General features: G+C 36.0%; 1 non-coding gene across 1 annotated transcript; it reads right to left on the reverse strand.

The window, feature by feature from the left end:
- Nucleotides 1-18,347: 18,347 nt before the first annotated feature.
- Nucleotides 18,348-18,454, reverse strand: LOC121217197 (small nucleolar RNA R71). Its single transcript, XR_005913348.1, has one exon. It is a non-coding gene; the product is annotated as a small nucleolar RNA R71 (small nucleolar RNA).
- Nucleotides 18,455-18,693: the final 239 nt, after the last annotated feature.

The raw sequence follows: 18,693 nt of genomic DNA on the forward strand, positions 1-18,693 counted from the left end.
GTTCGAGTTGCTAAGAAATCAGCTATTGCACTCCCTTTTATCGACTTTTGGCTCACATAAACGATGTCATATTCTGATAGTAGGATCTGTCATCGTGCCATTCTTCCTGAGAGTGCATGTGATTCCATCATGTACTTTATTAGGTCCAGCTTTGAAATTAACGACGTCGTATGATATAACATATATTGCCTGAGCCTCCGAACTACCCAAACTAAAGCACAATAGAATTTTTCAATGGATAAGTACTTTGCCTCATATTCTGTGAACTTTTTCCTGAGATAGTAAATCGCCTTCTCTCTCTTCCCTGACTCATCATGTTGCCTTAGTACGCAACCCATTGAATTTTTGAACACAGTCAGATACAATATTAACGGTCTTCCTAGAGTTGGCAGTACTAGCATCGGTGGACTAGACAAATACTGTTTTATCTTGTCAAAAGCCACTTGGCACTCTTCGTTCCATTCTCTCGGATTATGTTTTCGAAGGAGTCGAAAAATTGGGTCACACTGGTTGGTAAGTTGTGCAATGAACCAAGCGATGTAGTTCAACCTCCCTAAAAATCCTCTGACTTCTTTTTGCGTGCGCGGAGGTGGTAGTTCTTGTATGGCTTTTATCTTATCAGGATCAACTTCAATGCCTCTCTCACTGACGATGAGTCCTAGCAATTTCCTGAAGTTGCCCTAAACGTACACTTGGCTGGATTAAGCTTCAGCTTGAACTTTCTCAGTCTCTCGAACAATTTCATGAGGTTCTCAACATGCTCTCTTTCCCCTTTTGATTTGGTGATCATATCATCAATGTAGACTTCTATTTCTTTGTGCATCATGTCATGAAACAACATCACCATGGCCCTCTGATATGTTGCCCCAGCTTTCTTTAATCCGAACGGCATCACCTTATAACAAAATGTTCCCCACATCATTACGAAAGTAGTTTTCTCCATATCCTCAGGAGCCATATTTATCTGATTATAACCCGAGAATCCATCCATGAACGAAAAGAATGAATGTTTGGCTGTATTATCTACCAATGTATCGATGTGTGGCAAAAGAAAATTATCTTTAGGACTTGATCGATTCAGATCGCTATAATCCACACACATTCGTACCTTGCCGTCTTTTTTCGGTACTGGGACTATGTTAGCTACCCATTGTGGATACTTGGAGACTTGTAGGAAGCCAGCGTCGTATTGTTTCTTTACTTCTTTTATCTTTAACAGCATTTCAGGTCTCATTCGTTTTAGCTTCTGTTGAATGGGTTTGCATTATGGTTTCAGTGGGAGTCTATGGACCACTACATCCTCATCCAGTCCTAGCATGTCCTGATACGACCATACAAATACATTTTTGTACTCATGAAGCAAAGCGATCAAATCATGTTTGGTGTTGTCTGAAATAGAGGTCCCAATCTTCACTTCTTGCCTCTTTTCTTCATTTCTTAAGTTTACTGTCTCAACAGATTCTTGATGAGGTAGGATCTGTTTATCTTCTTGTTCTACCATTCTTAGTAAGTCAGGAGACGAGACATAGTCTTCAACATTTTCCTCAGCTTCGAACTCTTCTAAACAAATAGCCTTTTCGAAATCGATTTCAATATTTGTAACGGGTTTGTTCATATCGTTGATATCTGAGCACCTGAAAATTGAATGGAAAAGAAAACTATAGAGGAGCATCAAAATATTGGGACCAACAAGCATGGCATGACGTGAAATATATGCAATGACAAGCTGTGAGAAGAGGGAAAAATTATGAAGTTAATGAGAATGTAAAGACCATGACAAAATGCATCTTCATTAATAATCATTTAAATGATAAAGAGCAAGTCATAAGCTCTTACAAAAGAATCCCTCTATTACTTAGGGACACACAAAAAGAATAGTGTTAACATTGAGCATTACTCTGGAGAAGACTTAGAAACTACAAGGAGATCCATAGCAGTCCAATTATTCAAAATGAACCCAGGAGGACAAGGGCGTATCATTGAAACATCTTTAATTGCATCATTTCCTTTGTCAATGACATTTATACTGACATTCTGAAGACCCCTTTCAATTAATAATAGCGTACTTCATGGATTATCTTGCCCGGGGTATATCATTCCTGTAGATGTAAATGTTTTTGACAAAGGAAGGTACGTTATGGGCTCTCATTCTAATTCTCGGCCTAAAACTCTTGCAATCCGCCTTTCTCGATCTTTCTGCAACTGTTTTCTTCTTTGTCACATATCCAGTTCGAAACCTAAACCATATCGAGCCTTATGGGGTACTGGTTTTAGAGCTCTAACTATCCATTGCCGATATCTTTCCAAACCTTTCCTTGCTCGGGTTCCCTTTCCCACAGTCAGCTCAACTCCCATCTTGGTATTCCTCGACAACTTAGGCATGGGAATTTTATTTCCTTCAGCAACGAACGTAGTATTGATGAATTCGAAGGAACAGAAGGAACATTCTACTGCATCCTTGCTTACTTCGAGGTATGGTGTACCAGCAGAGATAGATGCGGCAATGTCTTCCTCACCCATGACAGTGACCAAAAGACCATCCATGATAAACTTCACTTTTTGATGGAGAGATAAAGGAACTGCCCCAACAGAGTGGATCCAAGGCCTTCCTAAAAGGCAATTATATGTAGGCGTGATGTTTATGACCTGAAGCTCGATGTCATATATATAGGGGCCCACTTCTAGAGGAATTTTGATTTTTCCCATGACTTCTTGTCTTGTCCCATCGAATGCTCTTACTGTGGAGTGACAAGGCCTTAGATAAGACAGATCAATTAGAATTCTAGAAAGTGTGGTCAAAGGCATGACATTGAGTGCAGACCCGTTATCAATGAGCACATTCGGTATTATATAACCCTTGCAACGGGTTGTGATATGCAATGCTTTTACGGAGCCCCTACCATTTGGCGATATTTCATCATCACTAAAAGAAATAAAATTATCCACATTTAGGTTATTCACTCACCTATCAAGCTTTTTGACAGATATATTGCTTGCCACGTAAGCTTGATTTAACACTTTCAACAAAGCATTCTGATGTGGTTCTGAATTCAATAGTAGGGATAATACCGAGATTCGTACCGGTTGTTTGCTTAACTGTTCCACGACGCTATATTCACTATGCTTGATGAACTTCAAGAATTCATGTGCTTCCTCTTCATTCACAGGCCTTTTAACTTTTTGCTCGGACAGAGTCTCAAGTTCGACCTCGGCCTCATGCATCGGTGCCTTTCCTTTCTGGTTCGAGTCGCTCATCTTTTTCATTGGTTCGACCATTTTAGAATAACACCTCCCACTGCGGGTGAAGTATCCTACTTCGCCAACATTTCCGGTCGTGATTTTGGATTTTTCACCTTCAGGTATGATAATGTTGACATCATATTTCCATTGTACTGCCTTGTTGTCTTTGTAAGGGAAAGGAGATGGTTCTTCAATTATCATTTTCGGTTTCACTTGTTCCTTTTTTGCATCGTAATAAATCACCAACGGTCGATCGGCGCTATAAGGGAAACTTGATGGTTGATTGTCAGAAGCACATACTTCTCCCTCATTAGCCTCTTTGTTAAAGATCTCAATCTCCTTGTTGTCCATCATGTCTTGAAGTAACTTTCTAAATTCCTCACAAGACTGAATGTCATGCCCTTCAATACCATGGAAGTCATAAAAACATTGACTTTTTATACTTCCTTCTTTAAAAATTATGTAGGGTCGACAGAATAGCCCATTTTCAACCATCACCTTACATATCTTCTGTAAAGGTGTCTTTATTTCGAAAATGTAGCTTTTGGTTCGCCACTTGTCTTCCTCAGTTACCGCGCTCACATTCCCTTCAGTATGGTTAGGGAGTGGATTTCCAGTTGTATTGCTAGTATCATCAAATTATAAGATGCCTGCATCAATGAGGCCTTGAACCCTCCTTTTAAATGCCAGACAATTTTCTGTGGAATGCCCCTGGTTTTCGGCGTGGTACATGCAACTGGCATTAGGATCGTACCATTTTGGGTATGGAGGCTTCAAGGGTGCCATAAAATATGGGGATATTAATTACTTTTCCAACAGTTTTAAGTACAGCTCTCCGTATGACACGGGAATTGGGGTGAACTGGGGTTTTTCAGGATTGGATCTTGTCGGTCTTTGTTCATCTTTAGGTTGGCTTTGAGATGGCATGGTTTTCTGTGAGAACGTAGTGACTGGTCTTTGGTTATTTGCGGCGTAGACGGGGTAAGAAGGATAATGTCTCGCCATCAGATCTCTGGTTTCTTGTTGTGACTTTGCCAACTGTTCCTGTAATTCCCTTTGTATTCTTTCCATCCTCTCAATCCTTTCGTTAAATTTAACCTCCATCACTCTAACTTGTCGACATGTCCTATATGACTGACGTGATTCCAGGCTTGTAGTGTCACAGCTGTGGATTATACGGTTTTAGCCTCAGTGAATGATTAGGGTGATATGTACATGCAATGAATGAATGAATGAAAAAATTTCAAGTGAATGTTAGTCATGAATGCGTATGCAAGAATTTGGTGTTGATTTCAAGATAGCCCCTATTTAGGCATTTCATTCATCAAAAGAGTCTTTTACAAAACATTTTTTTGTCATCATACAAACTTTTTGGCTATATCGCTATATTTCTTCACTCGTTCTAAGAATTCCGATATGTTTGATCTTCGGCTCGAGGGGAACTGGCAACTGAGAACTTCGGCTTCATCTGATAGTTGTACCACATGCATGGCTGCTATACGAATTTCATTGATCAAATAGGTCAATTTCTCGTCCTTTTCATAGAGGGTTCTTCCGTAGGCACGAGTATCTCTGTCATACTGACTATTCTTTTCTTGCAAGGCTTTTAGGAGAGTATCTAGCTGTTGTTGACGAGCTTGCAGCGTCTCTTCTAATTCGCGTATTTTCTCTCTCAGCTCTCGACGTTCAGATCGACTAGCTATTAATTTGGTAGACACAGTTTCGTATTCTGTATTCTTCTTTCTTAGCTCTAACATAGCCCGCGCAGCTTTTCCCTCTTCTTTCTTCGCTTTCCTTTTCCAGAATTCCATCCCGCCTTTGATGTTGCTTAATTCTTCTTTCCATTCCGCTGATGACTTGCCCAACCCACTATTCTTTATATTGCCTCTTAATTTCTTATTTTCCAGATGAAGATCTCTTAAGTCATTTCTTACGATCTCAGCTTCTCTTTGAACTTTCTGGGCTCTGGATCTTTCAATTTGAACATCAATCTTCAGCTGGTAATTTTCCTTTTAAAGAGCACCAAGGTCCCGTGACATCTTGGCTTTTTCTCGTTCAAATTTTAGTCTTGCCATTTCTAGCTCGGATGGAATTTCTTCCGAGAAAGGATTCTGGAAGGTATAATTCATTGACGAGACTTGTTGACTATTCACTCGTTTTTTTCTCCATAATCATAATCCTGGGTGAAAGTATCAGCGTATAGATCCAATTCCATCAGATGAATTTTCTTCCAAGACTTCACCATATCTCGGACCCTTTTCATATAACCCTCACCTGCAAAAGCAAATTCGACCTGTGCTAATCCTCCAGTGGCGGGTATGAATTGTCGCGAAAAAAACTGCCTCTGGGCCAATAACGAAGCATAACCTACTCCTCCCCATAATCCGAGTAGTGGCACCCAATCTTGGTTTCCAACCTTGTATAACAGAACTGAAGGGCGAATCCACGGTGCTCTCCAGGTTACATCTTCAGCTTGGAGGTTCTGAAAAACTGAAACCCAATGCTCTTCGGTGACATTCTTTGGCCATTCTCTCTCAAGATAGGCTTCCAACGAGGCGAAGGTTTTTGAAAACATGTGGTACGGTGTGCGCTCTACTTTCCAGAAATGGCTCAAAATCCAAACATTAAGCAATTGCGTACATCCGATAAAGCGTCCTTCCCCTTTCCTCCTACAACTGCTTAGGGATCTGAAGGTCTCGGCCAAAATAGTTGGGATAGGATTGATTCCTTGTTTTAACTTTTCAAAGAAGTCCACTACTGCAACCTCTATATGTCCCAGAACTTTTGGGAAGACGACCAAACCATAAATGGCCAAAGCGAACAGATTCACTCTCTTCAAAATATCGGGATGATTTAGGACTAAATCCCGCAGGGAAAACCATGGAATACAGCTGATTTCATTCTTTTTTCTTTATTTGTTTTTCGGATCATGTGTCGGTCAAGCCAGTCAACTTTACCAGCTTTTTCTTGAAAGTCATCGGCTTGGGCTCCTTCACATAAATCTTGTAGAATTGCACATTATCAATACGAATTAAAGCAGCGTACTCTTCCATGGTTGGGGTCATATCTTCTTGATTGAAAATGAAACACTGGTAAGCCAGATCCCAGAATTTGATCATGGCCTGAATCAATCTTTCATTTATGTTGACGGCGATCAGGCTGGCTATATCCCCGTACCTTTCAGTGAAGATGCCTCTAGTGTTCGAATCCCACTATCTCCAAATCCGAGTCAAGTCATCAAGGTTATTCTGACGAACGTTCACAGTTATGTGCTTGGGTAGGTTGGGAATACATCCTTCCATTAGACTGTCCCCTTTTTCTTTTTGGGTTCTTAGAGACTAATCTCGGACCACAGCATTTTTCTCGGTTGTTTGTATAATCGACTCTTCCATTAGAAACCCATTTTTGGCAACCGATCTTTAATCAACACCATCCCGATATGATGCCTATAATGCATGATGCAAAATTAAAACAAAGACAAATACCTTGGTTATTACGACAAATATGAACAGAGGAACCTTACGGAAAACCCAAATAAAAAGTGTAAAAAAACAAAAGGTAAGAGGCGTTTCTCCCATGTACTTATTTTGGTGACTATTAACGGACAGAAGTTCGGCATGGCTCTAGTTAGGTGGCTTGTATGGTTCACTATATGCAGTTTCGGTTCTAGACAAGTACTCGAATTGTTCGTACTATCATCTGTTAAGACTAGTACGAAGCCTCGGTCGTAGCCCATCACAGGCTCACGGATTCAATTGAGGGATTACATTTACTTATGCCTATGCGGAGGGACAAGTTAACTCACGAAAGCATAAGTCGTATGTAACCCGGAAGTATTCACTAGCCTGTGCGGAGGGACAAGTTAACTCACGAAGGCATAGTGTTTACTTCCACTTAAGCGGACGGAGCTCGGGTAGAGAGCTCATGTTATGCAAAAATGCAAGTGCTCGGTGTGTGGGGAGAAACTCACAAACCTTTTCGTTTTTATTTAAAACTAAAAAAAAACTAAAATTATAAAGACTTAGAGCTGAAAAGCAAAAGATAAAACAAGTTAGAAAAACATTTACGACATGATGCAAATGCATGATTTTTTTTGAAAACAAAATTTGAGGATCACGACTAGATATTAATTTGAACAAGGAAATTCGAAAATTTGACAACACGCATTTAATTGGACTCGACTCTCAAAAACAAGTCCCCAGCGGAGTCGCCAGCTGTAGCGACGTAAAAATTTCCTTTCGGTCGCTAATTGAGGTGACTTATTGGAAATTTGAAAAAAACCGACTTTTGGTTTTATTAAAAAAAGAGGTTGCCACTGATCTTTTTTCTTAGGTGTGATCGGACACCTAATGAATCCTCTTTTTCAAAGAAAAATTTATTTTTGGATAACAAAAAGGCCAAGTTTAGGTCTACGTCAAAATTCAGAGAAAAATTAGGGTTCAAGAGTCGGTTACGCACGAGGAAGGTATTAGCACCCTCGTAACGCCCAAAATTGGTATCTTATTAAACATGTGTTGTCTGAAATTTCAAAAATGTGAGTTCAATGTAACATTTAATCATGATCCGGTCAAAAAACGAGAATTTTTTAAATTTCGGTTTTTTTTTAGAAGGACGTTCCGTTTTCAATACAAGCCGATGTGATTCATCCAACATAGCGATGAAATCGACGACTTAGTGTTAAATCGGTACTTTACCTTATGCATCGAAATTAATTAAAAATAATAATAAGATTTTCGAAGTAATGAAAAGCAACTTGATACGGAATTCAAACAAATAAAAGAATGAGTTAGAAATGTATCATGGCAAATAATAAATAAGACGATAATATTAAAAACAGTACTGATGCATGCGATATTTAAACGTAATAACAGAATTAAACACGAAATAAAAATAATGAATGTATATATACATATAATAATAGTTAGTAAAATGATGGAAACATGATATTAAGAACATTAATAATGTTACCTATATACATACATACATATATTAAAATATAAACATAATAATAGTATTGCAACGTATATATATAACATATATAAAACATATACAATATATATACATATATTAGAAATGATAATAATATAAAAAAACTGTTTATACACATTGCATAAATGCACACACAAATATATATAAATAATAATGGTGTTAGAAATATACAATATAAAAATATACATACAATAGTATAAAAGGTATATAACTAATAATATTAAAATATAAACATAATAGTATATAAAAATATAATATATATAAAAAAAACATATACACACAACATATATGAAAAATATATATATATAGATATAGTATTAAAAAATGTACATAATATATACATATTAGAAATAAAACAACTAATAATAATACTACCTAAATATATACATCATAATAATAATAATAATAATAATAATAATAATAATAATAATAATAATAATAATATTTTAAAAAAAAATTAACAATACTTCATAAATATATACATATATATATATTAAAAATGATTACATAATAATATTTAAAGTATATACATATAATATAGTTATTGAAAATAAATACAATATATATAGTATTAAAAATGTACATAATAGTTATTAAAAATATACGTATGAGATAATATCAAAAATATATACATAAGATGATATATAAATAATCTAAATAATATAATATTGAAATATATATATATACATAATCAAAACATATACTTAACGTAGTATTAAAATATGAATACATAATATATATATTAGGAATAAAAGTAACATAAAAAAACAACTATAAATATATATGAAAGTATATATATATATAAGTATTAATTGAAACTAAAATAATGCTAATAATAGTAGAAATATACTAATAATGATAATAATAATAATAGTAATAATATAAATATTATATACATACAAGTGTAATAATAATAATAAATAACAATAATAAATATATAAAAAAACAGAATGACAAAATTAATTATTAAAGCATCAAAATGATAAAAAGGGATTAAATTGAAAACAAAATAGAAAACTCGGGATAGATTTTAAAATAAAAAAAGAGAAGGACTTATTTGAACATGCACAAAACAAAGGGGGATCAAAAGCACAATATTTCAAACTATTAAAACGCTGCGCAATAAGAGGGACTAATTTATAAATCAGATTAAATTTCAGGGCCAATTTATAAACAAAAGATAACTTGATTGCGAAATATGAAAATTCGGAAGGACCGATTGTGCAAATATACCATTGAATTAAAAACACGTGGATCCTAGGCGGATTCGGGTCGACCCTGATCAAAACGGCGTCGTTTTATGTTAAAATGGGAAGGGACCAAAACGCATCCTATAAAAGTTAAAAAAAATTTTAAAAAATCATTTGAAACCGAGGAAAGAAAAAAAAAGAGAGGGGGGAGAGAAAAGAGATTTCCGACCATGGGCCGATCACTGGTCCGGCAAGAAAAGGTAAATTTCCCTTTTTTATTATATTTTTTATATCTTTTAATATATATATGTGAGAAAATAGGCCCAAAAACGAAACTAAAATGGGATTAAAAAATCACCTTAGGTTTTTATGCTTTCGGTTCTTCGATCTCTGATATTGGTTTGATTTGATGCTATTCTTGTATTTAAGTATTGATAGAATTGCTACTTTTGCTCAAAAGTTGAATGTTTTTCTTATTTTTTTGCTTGAACTGCCGAAGAAGAAGAGAAAAATTTAGATTTGGCTTTTTTATAGCCTTTTACAATGCCCTAAATCTTATTGTTTGCGTATTTACTTGATTTTGCAGGTGCGGTGGGTGGAGGACATGACCGGTGGGGCGGTGCTGCAGGGCTGTCAGAGGCAAGTGGGCAGGTGGTTCGGCGCCGAATGCTAGGGGCTAGGGTTAGTTTTCTGATTTTGGGTTTTTAGGTTTAATGGGCTTCTGAATTGGGTCCAATATTTGGGTTTTGTAATGGGTTTTGGGTAGTTTTAGGTTTTAGTGTGTTATTGGGCTGACGGGTTAGGGTTTAAGTGTGGGTTTTGTAAAATCTAAATGGGTCATTCGGGTTTAATGTACATTGGGCTAAAATTGGCCTACAATAGTTTTCTTCAAAATTCTCTAATGGCTCTTTATTCTCTTCTTCTATTTGATATTTATAAACTTTAGAATGCTCAAAAATCCTAAAAATTTCATTTTTTTGCGTGTTTGGGAAGCGAATTACGAAATCAACAGTGCCTGGCACATGGCCATGTGTCCAGGCCGTGTGACTCATACTGCCATGTTTTAGCACGTGTGGTTCCTGAAAACTGCTTTTTTTTTGTTCAATTTTCTCTCATTTTTTGCTTCTTCCAAATGCTCACCTAAGTTTAGAAACATAAATTCAAAAGATTAGGAGCATAAAATTCACCAATTTGCATGAATAATCATCCAAAAACGTATTAAGGACAGGATTAAATATGTTACTTTTATCACTTATCACCCAGCCCATGTGTCTAACCGCGTAACTCATTGACTTGGCACACACGGCCGTGTGCTAGCTCATGTAACCCATTGACTTGAAAGACACGATCGTGTTTCAAATAGTTTCTCAAATCGTGTGAAACTTGCACCTAAAACAATAAAGCAAGCACGATCGTGTAGGGTGATTTTGTGTGACACACGACTGTATGACAGCCAGTGTCCCAGGCCGTTGTACTCACCATTTAACCCCTAAGTCAAGTCAATTCAATACCAAATCTTGCCCAACAAGGTACACCAATAAGACATACATTTCTTTGATCAAAACACTCTTAATACACTCTTAAACATGTCAAAACAATCAACCTATAGCTTCTAACTAATGTACCATTCATAGGCACCTCAATTCATAACTAAACATTCAAATAACCTAACAAGATTTGGTCTAATATCAATTTCCAATTGAAACTCCCAAAACTAACCATATTATTATTATTATTATTATTATTATTATTACATTTTGAACATGCTACAAAGTTTACCAAATAAACATCAAGATTTCCATTTATACATAAGATTTCATATTCCAACATTACAAAACATGCTTAAAAGAAGCTAACAAATCTTCTTAATTATCCATTACCAAAAAACATTAACAACTTACAAACAAAACCTATATAAACATGCCACAACCCAAAAAGAGATACAAAAGCTACCAAAAAAATGATTGGATAGTGTGAGCTTTTCAATCGATCCATCCAAACAGTCCGCAACTGATAGCTACAAAATAACATGAAAAAAAAAATTAAGCTTAAATAGCTTAGTAAGATCATAGTATATCATCTACTTAACTTAATTAAAATAATCAATTTAAAGTTATAACATGCTCATCCTAATCTTCAAAATACATGGTACGTTTATTTTCACATTCAACCAAATCAAAATGGACATCTTTTGTGGAAATTTATCATAATAAGATTATACTTATTCCATGTAATAATCCATAAATAAACCTTACATAGACGTATATAACTAGTCCATAAGACTCCATAACATTTAGTCTAAATCACTTATACTTAATTCACATACTCAGTAATTACTCCATTTTCAGGGGCATCATAGATGCAAAACAGGGGCATATATGTGCAATCAGGGGTACCAAAGTACAAACAGGGGCACGCATGTGGAAATAGGGGCATCGATGTGCAAACAGTGGCACAAATGTGCTAATAGGGGCACCGATGTGCAAACAAGGGCACTGATGTGCTAACAAGGGCACCGATGTGCAAATAGGGGCACCGAAGTGTATACATAAATAATTGCAATTCACATAGTTATATAAATAACTAAAATAATTTCACATTTATATATAAATCAATTAAATAGAAATCAGTAATCTAAAACACAAATAAATTACAAATCTAAAGCAAAACACTATAATCTTATCTACGATCCACTCCCAATTCAAACATAAGGACTATTATACAATTTAGCCCCTAACTTAAAATCTCCAAAATTTAGCAAAATTTTCTAGATACCCAAGCTTGCCAAATTTATTTCCATATTAGTACAATACATAATTATTCAAAATTCACAAGATTACTATGTATATTTTAACATTTCAATAAATAAATCCTTAATTCAAAAACTAACAAGATTACTTAATAAACTACTTATAATTAACAACTAAGACCCCAAATCATCTATTTAACATCCTAAAGAATAAGAATTCTTCAATGTTACATTTCAAAATTCTTGACAATTTCCAAAATAAAACTATGGGTTAGCTAGACCTAGTTGCAACGATTTCAAAAACATAAAATTTTCTAGAAACGGATTTAAAATGAGCTTACATGCAACCCAATAGTTATGGCTGAACCTCAAGCTTGAGAACAATGGTGTTTTAACCCCTCAATTTTGGTTGCTACCGGAGAGAGGTAATGATTCATCATTTGTATTTTATTTCTTTTAGTTATATTTTATAATTACAATTTTATAGTTAGTTCTAAACTTACAATTTTAACAATTAATAGGCCCATAACCGTCCACCCATTAACCTTATGGCTTAATTATTTCATAAGCCCTCTTCCATTAAATAATTAAACTATCAAGTTAATGCAATTTAATAATTACTAAGTTTTGTGTCTTCCACAATTTAGTCCTTTTATTCAATTAACTAACTAAACATTAAAATTTCCTTCCCAAAATTTAATACAACCCTAATGTAACTTAATAAACATCAATTAAATAATAAAATATGATTTCACATATCAGAATTGTGGTCCTGAAATCACTATTTTTGACACCACTGAAAAACAGGATATTACATGTTTTCTTTTTTTTCGTTTTATTTTTTTGGGGATAAATACTTGTATATTTTTTGTAATTTTATTATATCTTCTTTTGTTTTATTTTCCATTTGCTTGAGGACAAGTAATGACTTAAATGTGGGGGTATTTGACCTACCACAAATCGTAGTGGCAGTTTAGGTACTTTTCGACACTTAACGAGCTTGTTTTCTAGTCATTTTAATGTTTTTGATAAACCATAATATATAGATATTTTTACCCCATGTTTAACATATTTATGTATGATTTTTCTTTAGTTTCATTGAATTCAATGCTCCTAATCTTTTAAATTCATGTTTTATACTTAGGCGAGTATAGGAAGGCAAAAAGAGCAAGAAATGGGCCAAAAACAGACAAAAATGGGCCTAATTCAGTGTTTCACATGGCTCAGGCACTTCCACACGAGTAAAACACACACCCGTGTTAGGCATACCGGCAGGTCACACATTTGTATGTCATGGCCGTGTCGACTAAAAACCAAGTCAGAATTGCACACCGGCTGAGGACCTTCACACGAGCATGGCACACGGCCGTGTTCCTGTTGAGCCCAAGTCTAATTCTACTCTGAAAAGGCTAATTTTGAAGGTTTGAAAGCATTCCAAAGTCTATATAAACACCCTAGAAGAGGATTAAAGGGGACACGGAGAATAGAAGGCAGAAAATAGTCAAGAACAGCCATTGGGATCAGCTCAGAAAGAGGATCTACATCAAGGCTGAAGATTTCCATCCAATTTCCTAGAAGTCCTTTGGGTTTCTTTATGTTTTGTTGTTTTCCAAATTTTGAGATGTTTTCTATTATTATGAACTAAACTCCCTAAATACCTAAGGGAGATGAAACCTAAGATGAATCTTATTATTCTTTGAATTATATGATAAATACTTGTTCTTATTCTTAATTGTGAGATTTATCCCTTGCTTTAATATTCCAGGATATTAATTCAAGTTTTTGATGTGCTTATTCAGTGGAGCAAAAGTCCCTATTTAAGAGTAGATCGTTAATAATTAAGCGGAGTTGCATGATATCCTAGAGATAGGACGACATAAATCTGCCGGATTAGAGTAAAATCTAATAAGGGAATCCATAGATCGAGTTAACGCGACAATAGGGGTTTTAATTAGAAAGTGTAACACCCTTAATTTGGGCCTAGAAGTTTTGGGCCTTGAGCATGGGAGCGATTGAAGGCAGCTTATAATATTCTGTTGTGCATGCAAATTTCGTTAATGAAGGCTTGTTTTAGTGGTTAAGTGTGTTGAGAAGTGTTGGAGAAGTCCTGGGTTTAAACCTAGACTCTAGCAAAAAATTTGGTTTAAGGTGAATCAAACCCTGGGTGTAGTAGGTAGGCCTTAAGAATATTGTTGGAGAAATTGTGACACAAAAAACCTTATGGCTTAGTGGCAAGTGGCGTGTGGAGCATTTGAGGGGAGGCATGGGTTCGAATCCCATAGCAAGCAAAGAGCATTTATTTTGCGAACAGGGGGCGGCAAGAGTTGGTGTTGAATTTAAACTCTGATGTTGGAGGTATCCCACACCGGGAAGCTAACATAAGAGTGGATGGGAAGCTTGCTTTAAATAGAGAGAACCATGAGGAGAGTAAAGGTACCTTTCTTGGCTGATCCCTTTAGCTTTATGGCGTGCTCGTTTGGGTTGGGTGTCGGCTAAGAGTGCTCGGAGCGTGGATTAACTCCAGTCTCCAATCAGGTGTGTATTTATCACTACTCTTGTTGTTGGATGGCTACTTCGGGCCGCGATGGGCCGAAAGGGGCCATGTGAGCCCAATGGGCCTACGGGCCTAATTGGATAAGTTGTTTGATTGTGTAGTAAATATTGGACTAGGCTAGATGAATCGCATATCTGTGGCTAGGTTTAGGCTAAAAGGGCCACACGAGCGTGTGGGCCCATTTGGGCCGAGAATAGGCTTTAAGCCCATTCGTATTGTTATCCATGTTTAGAATACTTTAGTTTACCAATTACTGAAATGCCCTTGACTTGTAAAATTACCAAAGTACTCCCGATTTACAGAATTACCGTTTTACCCTCGATTTACAGAATTACTGTTTTACCCTCAGTTTACAGAATTACCGTTTTACCCACGATTTACAGAATTACCGTTTTACCCTTAATTTATAGAATTACTATTTTACCCTCGATTTATAGAATTATTGCTTTACCCTCGATTGGTAAAATTACCGTTTTACCCTCGATTTACAGAATTACCATTTTACCCTCAGTTTACAGAATTACTATTTTACCCTCGATTTACAGAATTACCATTTTACCCTCAGTTTACAGAATTACTGTTTTACCCTCGATTTACAGAATTACCATTTTACCCTCGATTTGTAAAATTACCGCTTTACCCTTGATTTACAGAATTACTGGTTTACCCTCAGTTTATAAAATTATCGTTTTACCCTCGATTTACAGAATTATCGTTTTACCCTTGATTGTGAAATTACTGAAATACCCCTGTAGGGTAGAATTTCCGAAATACCCCTATAGGGTAGAATTACTGAAATACCCTTATAGGATAGAATTACCAAAATACCCTGTAGGGTAGAATTATCGAAATACCCTTGTAGGGTAGAAATACCGAAATACCCCTGTAGGGTAGAATTACCGAGATACCCTTGTGGGGTAAAATTACCATTTTGCCCCTAGGGTGTTAAATGACTGTTTTGCCCTTGTGGGCAAGTGACTGACTTGGACTGTGTGTTTGACGGATTTGATTGTGAATATATGTTGGTGATATGAATGACTTGACTGTGATTGTTTGATTCAAATATGGGCATGACATTCTGCATAAATGACATGTTGCATGGGTTGGGATTTTGTACGGAGGAAGCGTTCTGGTGGCTATGCCACAAATATCTGTTCTGGTGGCTCTGCCACAATATCTGTATTTGGTGACTCTGTCACAATATCTGTTGACCGATCGATGGCTAAGTGCCGATCACGCTACTGAAGGCTGTGTGCCGTTGTTGTAGGCTTCGTGCCGATTATAGACCCGTTATTAATGGCTCTGTGCCAACCTAAATATGGCTTTGTGCCATCTTGACTATGGCTTCGTGCCAAACGTATTTACCTGTAGCTATGTGCCTAACATATTTGTTGATGACTCTGTGTCGATCATATTTACCGAAGGCTGTGCGCCAGTTATATTACCGTCACTGATGGCTATGTGCCGAAGTTATTACAGTTATCTATGGCTTTGTGCCACGTATTCTGTTAGGTGGGTTTGCCACATTATCTGATTCTGGTGGCTCTACCACAATATCTGTATCTGGTGACTCTGTCACGATATCTGTTCTGGCAGCCATGCTGCAAATTCTGTGGTGTGTAGCGGATAGGTGGGTCGAGTTGTCTCCCCGCATGGTGTAAGGTTGGTACGGGGGTGTATACGGCTAGATTGGGTTGGGATTGCATTCACATTCTGATTCTGATTCTGTCAAGTAATTCTGATTCTGATTCTGATTCTGTTACTAATACTGATTCTGTTACTGATTCTGATTCTGATTCTGTCACCTAATTCTGATTCTGATTCTGATTCTGATTCTGTTACTAATATTGATTCTGATTCTGATTCTGTTACTGATTCTGATTCTGATTCTCATTTTGGTTCCAATTCTGATAATGTTTCTTATTCTGTAATGGGCTAAGGTCCATCTGGTACTGTCTGTTGTAATGGGCTAAGACCCGATTGGTACTGAAATTGTAAGTAAGGCTGGGGCCAGACTTTTAATTCTTTTAGATGACTGACTGTTCCTTTTTATAGTAGGGGATTTCACACTGAGTTTTCGTAAACTCACCCCGTTTATTAACCTTTCAGGTAATTTCCAGCCTTAGATAGATCGGGGTTGCTAGGGGCTCGGAGGAAGCCACACACACTGTTTATGTTATAGTTTTGATTATTACCTTTAAATTATTTTATGTGGGTTGTAGTAAAGCCGTTGTAATTTTCTGGATTTCAAATTTGGAATTTTATTTATTGTTCTTATAATTGCTAGTATTAGAACACGATTTTCCAAAGCAACTACTGTTATTCAAACATCACGTAACCGCAATTGTTTTTAAAGTAAGTTTCCGCAACTACCAAGATTTTTACAAAGTTGTTAAGAATGTTATTCAGCAGAGGTTTTCTAACAAGGTTTAAAAAGGGTATAAGTTTTTAATTATTAAGAAGGGTTTTTAATGGAAACATGGTTTTTAGTCAGAAAGAGATTTCGATTAATCAACCTAGAGTCAGTTGTTTTTAGTCTCAAGAGAGATATTAACATAAATTAGGGATTCCTATGGATTAAGTCAAGCGAATAAATCGTCTAATTCAGAGGTAATAAGTGAAGTTTAGGTGAATTTTTCCTTGGGTATTGTTTTTTCCATCGGTTTTCCAAAAGTATTTTCCAACTTTAATCTCTGTCGTAATCTTAGTAATTAGATAATTAGTTTTAGATTAAAAATCCTCTTAATTGTTAAGCTAGATAATAAAAAGATAGTAATTACTAGTACTTTTAGTCCTAATGGATACGATATTTCCGGTCTCACCATAACTATACTACTGTTCGATATGTGCGCTTGCCTTAGTCGAATTTTTAGTTAGTTTAGCGACCATTAAGTTTTTGGCGACGTTGTTGAGGAGTAAGATTTTAGGAACGCTTAATTTTTATTACTTTAGCCATGATTTTTTATTTTTTTGCAATTTAATTTTGTTTTTATTTTTAATTACTAAATTTTATTTTATTTACTTCTAGAAGGTTTTTATAGTTTATGACTAGAAGGAACTCGTCAGAATCTCTACTTTTTGATAGCGAAATCGAAAGCACAGCTCGCAGAAACTGAAGAGAAATAAGGCGAAGTCCACAATACATAGAGGAAGAGTGAAAGGCTGATATCCATACCACACCGAGGAGATGACTGATAATCAGAATAACCCATTACCTCCTGTGGTTGCTGCAAATCCAGTAAAATAAGAATCCTGCTCCCCATACTATGTATGATTATGCTAAACCTACTTTAACAAGAACTGAATCGAGTATAGTTAGACCTACTGTTGCTACAAATAATTTTGAACTGAAACCTAACACTATTCAAATGATACAACAGTTTGTTCAGTTTGATGGTTTGCAGGACGAGGATCCAAACACTCATTTAGCAAATTTTCTGGAATTCTGCGACACTTTTAAGATCAATGGCGTTCCTGACGTGCCATTCGCCTTCAGTTGTTTCCATTCTCATTGAGGAATAAGGCTAAATAATGGTTGAACTTGTTACTGTGAGGGTCAATCACCACTTGGGAACAAATGACCGAAAAATTTTTGCTTAAATATTTTTCGGTGGCTAAAATGGCTAAATTAAGGAATGCTATCTCTTTTTTTGTGCAGATAGATTTAGAAACACTTTATGATGCATGGGAGAGATACAAAGATCTATTGAGAAGGTGCACTCACCATGGGTTACCTCTATGGCTGCAGGTTCAGACTTTTTACAATGGTGTAAACCCCTCAACAAAAAAGCTGATCGATGTAGCCGCCGGTGGAACTTTAAACAACAAAACACTTGAAGAGGCTTACGAATTTATTGAAGAGATGTCACTGAATAACTACCAGTGGTAAGTCATGAGAACAAAGCCGACAAAAGCAGCTGGTGTTTTCAACCTCGACGTGGTCGCTATGCTCTCTAACCAGGTAGAACTTT

Source organism: Gossypium hirsutum, chromosome A02 (assembly GCF_007990345.1).
Source record: "Gossypium hirsutum isolate 1008001.06 chromosome A02, Gossypium_hirsutum_v2.1, whole genome shotgun sequence".
Lineage (NCBI taxonomy): Eukaryota > Viridiplantae > Streptophyta > Magnoliopsida > Malvales > Malvaceae > Gossypium > Gossypium hirsutum.